The 10,812-nt window shown below is 29.8% G+C and overlaps 1 long non-coding RNA gene across 1 annotated transcript; it reads left to right on the top strand.

Annotated features, from left to right (window-relative positions):
* Positions 1-6,504: 6,504 nt before the first annotated feature.
* Positions 6,505-10,249, top strand: LOC116766475 (uncharacterized). The gene is made up of 3 exons (XR_004353247.2): positions 6,505-6,700; positions 6,771-6,883; positions 10,148-10,249. It is a non-coding gene; the product is annotated as an uncharacterized LOC116766475 (long non-coding RNA).
* Positions 10,250-10,812: the final 563 nt, after the last annotated feature.

Here is a 10,812-nt window from a genome sequence, read left to right as displayed (position 1 = left end):
TAAACAAACCATAAACTAATTTCCCAGCTCCTTATTATTTCATGTCGAGTTAAAAGGCAAAGCTAAAATTAGTTTTGAGTTATCTTAAACTTTAAACGATCCTCTATAAATTTATATTATTTTAGTTAGAACTGTAACCTCTCAATTTCATTTTAATCGAAAGTAGTCCATTTAAGCTTAAAGTTTTGTTATAAAAAACTTTTACAATCCTTCTTGCTTATCGATGCTTTAGAGGTAAGTCAATATCATGAGGAACCTAATAGGGTTATAATGGTCCTTAAGAGGTGGTAGAAAGCTTTCATTGTTTTTTCAAACAAAACACGAGAGCCTCTTATATAACACGTAAAGTTTGTTTATATTGTGTAAGATAGGTTGTAGGTCTCACAGATCACTGAAAATTGTTAAAAATATGTAAGAAAGCCAATTACTAGTACTGATTATAACTAAACTTCCGCAAAATATAATTACGATAGTGACTTGAACGAGAAATAGAATAATAATAAAATGACATGATAAACATTGGAAATACAAAGTAATCAGAGTTATAAAAAAATGACAAAAAAATTAAATGTCTGTTATAAGAATTAAACTGCAATGTCCTTGACATTGAATGATTAATTTTATACCTTGTCTTTTAATTTTATGTCCATCTGAAACACTTTTTTTTCAAATAGCATCACATTGTACGGTTAGATGAATAAAAAATATATGAAACTCAAGTCAATATATCGGTTAGTCAAGTCAATAAATTTATTTCTTATTTTCCAGCATTTTTTTATCAAATAATAATGTTATTAACAAGACATTTAAAATAATCAAAACATTATGATATCAAAATGTTATATTATAAAGACTTCAGTCTTTTAAAAAAATTTACTCCTTTATCAGAAGTCATGCTTATTAAAAATAAAATCTGTCATCACTCAACTAAATTCGTAAAACAGAAAACATAAAACCAAGCTGATTAGAGTGTGTCACGGAAAGTTCACCAGGACAAGTAACAATCATGCGATTACTGATAACAGTCGAAGGCTTTGTGAACCGTAAAATAAGTTAATGAGCAAATAAACCATGAGCCCAAATCCTTTTGCGGTATCTGATATTGTTCCGGCATGCACCGTTTGTCGTTATTGTCTGAATAAAACGAGAAAATTCCGAAAATAATTATAATATACGATGAGAACCAAAAAAAATAGTTTCATTATTTTTTGTATTTGATTGTGCCGTTATTTGATTTTGATGAGATTTTAATCTTTTTAAATCCTAACAGGCTTCTTCCTGTATAAAACGAGCCCTGTAAAATTGGGTAAATGCAGGAATCTTGAAATAAAAAAAAAACTATATGCACAGTATAATATAAGATATATATTATAAAATCAGATTTATACATATCTTATTGAATAGCCCAACTTTTATCTTTATACACAGTTTATCATTTATTAAAAGCATTAATTTAACTATAGCATTTAAAAAATACCATCAAAGAGTTAATGTAATACTGCTTTGAAAGCTGGTGAACTAAATGATCAGCTATTATAGGTCTAATATATCTTTTTAATATATCTTGTTTTATATGAGAGGAGGTGGCAATGGAAAATGACTTCGTAAAATGTTCCAAACGATTAAACTCTTGACCCACTGCTTGTTATAGAGGAAGGACTTAGAAAATAATTTGCTCAATATATAATCCCCAAACTTTTACGTTCTAAAACTTTAGTAGAAACTGTATATACATATATTTTGTTTCTAATAATCTATGTTTGGCAAAATAATTTTATTTGTGAAAAATATTATTCATATAAATTATATAAAACATGACAAAAATTGTCAAAATTTATTGTTTGCAATATTTGTATAACATCTAATTGTAAAGGCTGCCCACGATCGTAGACATATTGCCTTAACAAATGAAAGTAAACCTAAAAGTAGGTCAAATATTATTAATTTGGTACGTGGCATTCAAATAAATAGTAACCTAAAACGCTATAGAAAATAAAATGTATAATTGTATAAATTATACATTTTAACATTTCGCAACTAAAAACAAAAACCATTTTCAAACTGCTGCTACTCGCTGACTTGGCGAATAAAATAACGAATAAAACGAATGTCAAATCGGTTTAACTATCAAATTAATAATAGCCCACACATACCGATAGCTCTATACACAAATATGAACCAAAATGAAAATAACTTCGGGAGTAACGAGGAAAACGGGCAAGCAAATTCAATTTAACGGTTGAACCAGCATCCCGTAACATGGGTCCATTAAGGGGTAAGTGAAGAAAAACGTCGATAACAGATGTTAATTAATCGTATAAATCAATGGGAGACCATTGGTTCGGTTACGTAGTAATAGCTAAGAATTGGTCATTGGGTAATTAAATCCTTTACCTTTTTTTTATACAGTTTGGTGCTAATCTAAAACCATAAAATTAAAATTCAAATAGTGATTAAATATTTAAAAAAAATGTCAAAAATAGATGTGATTTTCAAAATTAGCCAAAAAAAATCGTCCGTAATCTTTATTGTAAAAGAAATACTCACATTAATAATTTCTCAAATAATCATATTTTATTGTGAAATTTAATTACTTACAAGTAGTAATTTGCATATTCCTTCACAAGTATCTAAAATATCATTTTTTATTTTATATCCTACATTTTATGCTGTAAGCATTCTATTGCTCTCTTAGCCTAGCTTCATAGATGCAGCGAGGATCCACCATCTACCAGTGTAGAGTTTTATTGAAAAATGTCTAAGTAATTTTTAGTACGGACAAGCTTAAAATTCATAAAACTAAAAGAGATGCGTTTACTACCAAAGACTAGTAATGATTCAAGCAGACCACAAACTTGTCAGTTTCCTTTTAATTTTAACAAAAGTAGCATGCACAATAAACCTAAAAAAACTTTAGAATTTAATTTATCCTAACAAGAACTTGCATTATTATTTGTAAACTAAACATTGATGCAAGTTCTTGTTAGGATTATGTTATGGAAGATAAATGAATTTTATTTAAAAAAGCAGTAAATTGACATTTAAATAAAGAAAACAAAGTTTCTTTAAAACACAAGTCACAGACTCAACTGCAAATGCAATTTTACAGAAAACTAAATCATTGTTCCACGTTGTTTTAAAGGACTTTGAAAGTTCTAAAAATATTATTATTAATGGTAAAAAATGTTGTTCATGTCCTTTTATTACAATAAGATGATAAAATTTATGTTCAGGCAGAAAAATCTGTGAAACAGGTTATTAGTTGTAGCTATTACGATTGTAAGTTGACGTCACAAAATAAGCGCTCGTAATTGATAGCGTTTAAATCGTCACAACACTATACAACTTAAAATTATTTATTCTGAGCTTCTGTTATGTTATTGGGCAAGTTTTACATATTTTTTCGCTTACCTAATTATTGATATAAAAAATTCATACATATTTCGTATTGATTTGGAAGTAAGTTGTAATTCTTCTTAAAACACCTGATTGAAAATCACAAAAAATTTAACTTTACTTACTATTAAATAGTGATTTTGTTTTGTACAAACAGACCATGAAAAACATAAATAAAAGAAAACAACATTGTAACAAGAGTGGTTTTACATTGTTTCTTTTATACCGCGTAACCTTACCATACTCTGTGGAAGCCTACAATATCAGTGGTATTATTTACGCGTTACCAAACCCTTAGATACCTGTTCACTTCTTTCGTGAATAACCCCATATTGCAGTCCTTGGAGAAAATCTCAGAAGGGTGTTTATTCCAAACTGAGAGAGCTCGCGGGAGGAAAATCGTTTGATACCGCCCTCTGTGCGATAATTGGGGAGCCAAGGTGTGGGGCTGAACTTCCTGCTGTGAAATGATAATGTAAGTGTTGGTAACATGTTAAATAGTTTCTGGTAAAAATGCAAGCCAACAAGGGCTAAAACATCTGCAAAGAAACAAGATTTCTTTTGAATCATAATGAATGCATGCATGCATGTGAGCATGGAGTGTTGACAATTTTTACAACTTGTCTTTAAACGGTATCAAAAAGTCCAAGTTGATATAAGGGTAAACCATCAACAAGATGAGGGCTGCGGTTACTTCATGTGGGTTAGAAGTAATGTTTGATACAAAAACAACGTCACTACATACTTTTATACCAAGGGTCTTGGAACTATGACATTACAGTGATTAGGCTTTTCTTAATGGTGAACGCAGAAACTTGGTTCTTGTTGGGTTTAGAGGGACCAAGATGTCCGTGACCTGGTCATAACTAGGCCCGACCTTTAATCTCTGTCCTATCGTCGTGTTATCAATAATGTAATCAATAACATGTAAGAGAAACGGTGGATCGCTAAGTGTGCGACCACGGCGGAAATCATATTTAAGATAGCTGGACAAGTCCTGTCGTTCAAGGTATTTCCGCACATCAGAACAACAGAACTACCTTAAATTATCAAAAGTTATTTAACTTTTAAAATTTTACCCGAAATACTATTTTTTCTTAATATTCCAATGTGAATCAGTTCCAACATTCTAAGTCAACTATTTATTTTAGGTTTTATCTTTCGCAAAATTGTTATGATATTTTTTTTTTAATTATACTTTAAACCCAACAAACAAGACATCTGAAGCTTAATTTCTGCTCAGATCGTAGACTACTATAAACATATTATTTATTTTAATAAAGGTTATTATAAAAAAAATGTTTCATTTGTAATTTTCTTCTAATTTCCTTTACAGTCAAACTGTCTAAAATTATTCTATAAAGAAAACACGGAATATATTTTTGTAACCCATTTGAATCGTAAAAAAATACTAATAATATAAAAAGAAAGTAATACTCAAAAAAAAAAATATTAGTATCAGCGAACACTTAAATAAATTAATGGGAAGATACTTGGATGAACTATAAAATTAAATTTCCATATTTTTCCACACATATTAATTACACGGTTAACGTATGGCACGGAGGCGCATTAGCTTAATTCGATGGCGAATACCGTTTCGATTTTATTAATTTTTCCGATCACATGGGAATAAGAAATAAAATTCTAGATGCGACCCGACGACTTAAAATACATAAATACAAGTGAGTGAGAGTACAGTTGAAATTACATGGATTATTTAAACTAAGAGCTATTGCGCAAACATAACTAATATACCAATGCGATCAGCTCAGATGGATTTTGAAGTCGTTAATGTGAAAATTTTTAAGTACAGATAGCAGGAAAAATAAGAAAGACTGAATATAGACAAAATATTTTTTTGCGGGTATATGTGAATGAGAATATAAGCTAATGTTACCATTGAATACTTATAAAATAAGTCTTTTTAATTTTAATATTAGCCCAAAATTAATATCGATAGCAATAGTCATTAAACAAGTATTATATATTATAAAAGCCGACACACAATTTAATATTTTACAAAAAAATTATAACTTTTGATATAAAATAATTATGTAGCTAGAAGGTTTACAAGTTGTCTATTGTAGTCCCAACAATGACCTCTAGTCCAGCCTTAATTAATCTATCACATCCAGTAGTTAAAGTGCCGTGTATGGTCGCAAAGGAACCACACATTATGGATTCCCGCCCGTTATATATGGCACAGTATCAGCATGTCACAGAGTGCGCGTGTGTTTTATTGGCTTTCGGCCCTCAGGTTCCGTACCTCACCTGTATAAGTTTTGGCTAATGGATTTAGAGATCCTTGTTATATAGTATAATATTTTTTGCAGATTCAATTAATATACGGGATATTTTTAAAAAGTATCGATATCAATTTATGAAGTAATTTTATTTAAATTTACACTATTTTTTTTCTTCATTAACTATGTGCATGTATATTAAAGATCTTTGCGTTACTAAGGAACATTTTTATTATCTAACTCTATCTCAACGATCATGTAAATATCTCATTGAAGCGGTATCTAGAAACTAATCCAATCGTATCTGTAATCTGCTTGAGAGTGCCACTTTGAAATCTAATTGTGACACCGCGGTTTTAGTTTGCGCATGTAATGAAATTTTGCTAATATTCTAAGAGAAAATCCTATGAAATTCATACATTTCAATCTTCTTCGAAGTAATATTCTGCAAAGCCAATAAATAGAAGTAAGTAAGTATAATATACAAAAGGAATGTTATTCTTTAACATAAGGTTTGCTTAAGTTTTTTTAAATAAGATACACTTCAAGAGAAAAATTATTATATTATGTATACAGAACCACATTGTATATTATAGGTATGAGAAAAGAAGGCGTACTGACCGTTTTTCATCCTCTGTTCCAATATAATCTTAACAGGTATTACGTAAAAAGTAATATTTTAAATCTTCAATATTACATAACGTAACGGATGTCGTGATTTCTTTCTTGACTAGTTTTTACCATTACATAACTTATATTAGGTTTTTAATGTTGTTGCATAAAGCCATAACTTCTTTAAACATTGCGATAAAGTCGGAATTCCAAATAATGTGCCAATTTACCATTTCTGTACATGCGACGTAGCTCGTTCATTTCTTCTTACCAATTGTTTATGAGCTACAACAAATACTTTGAAACAATTTACATTTAAATGTTGCATGTAAAATTAACAAGTTAAAAGTTAAATAGTAATATAATTCAAAATTCCTTAAGTACGACGGCGCGATTTAATCATTCGTGATATAGATTACTTCTAAATTATGTTTCCAAATTATCAGGTAGATTTTTGCCAAATTTATTGTTAATATTTTTATTACTTCTATTAAATTTTAATTTCGTTTTTTTAAGTTTATTCACATGTAAAGGAAAGTTTTAAAAAAGAAGCCTGTAAAAAATATAGAGGTGGTAGAGCCTAGCTGTGGTCAAGTTACTACAGTTTAAACATGGGTTGGCTCGATCGAGTAAGTACTATCTATCCTCTCGTAGAAAATCTTCGAGAAGTAGTGTGTAATGGCTGCGTTTCGTCAGATCTGTGGAAGAGCCTGTTGCCCTTTCTCTGTTCCAACCCTTTCTCTATTTGAGAATAGGCTAAGCTGAGGCTTTTTCTTCTTTAACCATCAAAGTCGACAACACATCCGCAATATCTCTAATGTTGTCTAATCCATGGGCGACGGTGTCTACTTCCCGTCAAGTAGGCCGTCTAATGCTTTACCACCTTTGACATATAAAAATCCACAGCTTTTTACAAGTTAAATTAATAAGTGTAAAATTCTTTAAAATTTATAATTTAATTATTAAACATTAAATAATCTGTATTAAATTTATTTAAACAAAAAAAAATTAAAATCAATAATCAAAACAAATCAGAAATGCATAACATTTTCTGTGCTTACAACCTAATGAAGTGATTTTGCGTGACTATTATGATAACGACGTGACTGTATAATTTAGGCATGTTAAATTTCAAAGCAAAAACGACTTTGTTGCTAAAGTGCATATTGTACATAAGAACCATAATGCCGTGCTCCATACCATATTAGCATTTTAAAATAAACAAAAGTGAAAAAAAATAAACAGCTTCATTTCAGTGCATTAATACACATAAAATAAATCCATGAATGCTAAGTAATATCGCATACAAATTTTATTCAAAATGTTTTTCATTCACAAACACATTCCATAAACGCATAAAGATAAAACAAAAGAGTACTTGTTTAACGTACTTATGCTCTTGTTTACATGTATGCATTCACATGAAGTACAAGTCCAGTGGTTTTGGTTAGACTATGTTAGTGGGTTAAGGCAATTTGCAATGCTGACATTTCTCAGGCAATATTGATGGATGCAACAAACACAAATACAGAGGGTGACAGTTCAGACCTAACCAAACACTGACCAAGATTTGTAAATGTTTATTTTCGTATTTGCGTGCATGTTGTACTAAAATTAGATATTCACAATTATTATAATGAATACAATGACGTAAGAGGAATATGTATTTTTTCCTGCTTTGTTATCATTACCCTCATCACCCTCATCAGACCTAAAAAATGTTTCTATATTTATATTCTAATAAAGTAAATCTAAAATACATTCTGAATAAATTTTAATAAGAAATAAATAATGTTCAATAAGAAAACAAAAAACAAGACAAAGCTTTCCCTACATTGTAATGGCAGTACCGTGACTCCTATTTATTAATTAAATTTTATTATATGCTTAACAAACAAATACAAAGACATGGCCTTGTGTCATGTTATGAGATTTAGAAAATGTTTATTTTGTAACAAAATAAGTACTTGGGACGCAAAATTTGCCGACCTTTCACAGATATCTTCACATCTAGTAACGCACACAGTTCCTCAATTAATTAAATCACAGCTAGAAATGGGTTACAGTATTGCGACCACAAAATATAATCAAACGTACCATCTCTGTACGTGAAGCTGCAGATAGCAACTGCAATTCCATTTTAACTCCTTTATGCAGAGGCAAGGTAGCTTATTTAATAGTTTCTTAATTACTGCTGCACCCTATCCACCTTGTAATTTCCTCTATTTAACTCTCTGACGGACTGAAATGCGATTCACGCTAAATTAGGAGAAGTGAATCGAGTAAGCGAATTTGAAAGGATTTTTAGAGGAAGCCGGTCTGTACGTAAGAGCGAATTTTGCATGCGCCGTAAAGTATTTTGTCTAATTGGTCTGCAATGTTTTATTTATTTTAAGGTTGATGTACTTTCGCTGATCAAAGAAAGAACTTTTTTTAATTCAATTTTCCTATTTACATTATTTGAGACTCTTGACTGAGATCAGAATATCATAAGTTAGAACAAAACACTGAACTAAACACCTTGTCTCTGACATTAAATTTGTAATTTATGTAATATTTTGTTTTGAAATTAATAATAATCCTGATGTTGGTTTTGAGTTACCGGAATCATTTTATTATAATATCTATCACACTTATAACATTTCAAAAATTTTGTATAAGTATGTAATTCTCTTTTTGAAGATGGTCACGCTTTCATACCAATCTCCCCGTCCGGCGATATTCCCTATAGAATCAGATTAAATTTTTTGGAGATACAATAAAATACCGGACATAAATATTGCTTTGTATTTTCTTCTATGAGTATTTCAAATCTGAAATAAAAACCTGTGTACAAACAAAGAGCTATTTAAATAAAATCAAAGCTGTTTTGATCTTTTTTATAAACTTAAGCAATTTATAGATTTTTTTTTTTCATGTAACAACTACACTTTGAGATATTTCCAACCTCAAAGTATGCAAGAGATCAATTCTCTCGTGGACCACAAAAAAGCGCTCCCTTCCATTCTTTTGTATTTTCCCAACGCTTAGCATAGCTGTGAACCACTTACTGCCATTACTTGCGTCATTAATAAGCACTTTCAATATTATTTTTTTGGGGTTATTAAAAAATAATAACACCGCTTATATAAATAATCATAATACAACTTTGTTAAATAAAATACCGTCCAAAACGAACGGGAACGGGGTCACATCGTTCCATTAAACGAACGATAAAATCAATATGTAGGCAGTAAGCAAGCTTCAAGCCTTAATTGACTTAATACGGCATTACTGTTTAAAGTGATACTCATCGTTTTATTGTACTGAATGTTACATTACGAACATTATTATACTTCATGCAATCGCAAACAAAATTTTAACTATATAAATGCATGCTCCTATGATTATTTGAGCAACATTTATTTAAAAATTTATTGTTATTCTTAAGGAAATTCGAAGTAATTATTATTATCAATACATATTATAACTCCAGCAGCTTCGCGTAAGAGGTGCGTGATTTTGGAATTTTTGTGTAAATTGATACTTAGACCCTGTAAGTCATAAAATTTGGATTTCCCTCTTATAGGCAGAATACCAAAAATATCTAATATCAGTATAGATAAACTAACATAGATAGTTTTGCTTTAATTATTTTGCATTAAAATATCGGGCACCTCAAGAAAAATTCTCAGCTCTACTGAAATTTAAACTGGGTCAAGCAAGCTAAAGGACAACAAAATAATTACATTAAAATATTTTAATACATACACCTAAAAAATTAATATTCATAATTAGTATAACTTTATTAGAATGAACTCAAACATTTTTAAAACCGAACTCTGATAATTGTGTATCAAATGCATTACGGATGACCTCGCATAAGTGTGATTACAGTAAGCCAGTGTTTGCAGGTGGAAAACCATGTCGACACGCGGTTCGCGTGTTGGCCGCCTGATAGCAGTTCTCTGATGCAAGGTTACCACCCAATTGCATACAACACTACAACCACAAATTTATAGATAAAAATGATTGTCTATAATTGTTAATTACTTAAGTCCCCTTTATAAATAATGAGCACTGAATTGCTTTTATTATATGTAATTGGAAACTTTTTATTCCGTATCAATTACATTATTAAAGTCTTTTTGATTACGTTTAAAGCCATAACGGGAGAAATTAATTTAAATTTTAGTAGCGTCATTTTATACTATTGGAACTTATTTAAGATATTTATAACCCTTCAAAACTAATAATTTCAAGAAGGTATGATATAATAAATAAAATTATTATCTTTAAGTGAAACCTACATCAATGAAATAAAACCAGTATGTCTATTTATATGTACATTGTACTCTGACAGTAACAACAATGGCACCTAAAAATTACAAACTATTAAAATATCCTCGGACTCTTTAATTACTTAATACAAAAGACTAGTGTTTATTGCGACCTGCCACGGCATTTTTATTACTTTCATTAATTGCTTTCACAAAACATGGACAGGGAAAATTGTTTGAAACTAAAACATTGATATTCTTACGTTACAATATCAACTATTAACATATTTTCATATATG

This window comes from Danaus plexippus, chromosome 15, assembly GCF_018135715.1.
Source record: "Danaus plexippus chromosome 15, MEX_DaPlex, whole genome shotgun sequence".
NCBI classification, from domain to species: Eukaryota; Metazoa; Arthropoda; class Insecta; order Lepidoptera; family Nymphalidae; genus Danaus; species Danaus plexippus.
This window is presented reverse-complemented; position numbering and strand designations above follow the sequence as displayed.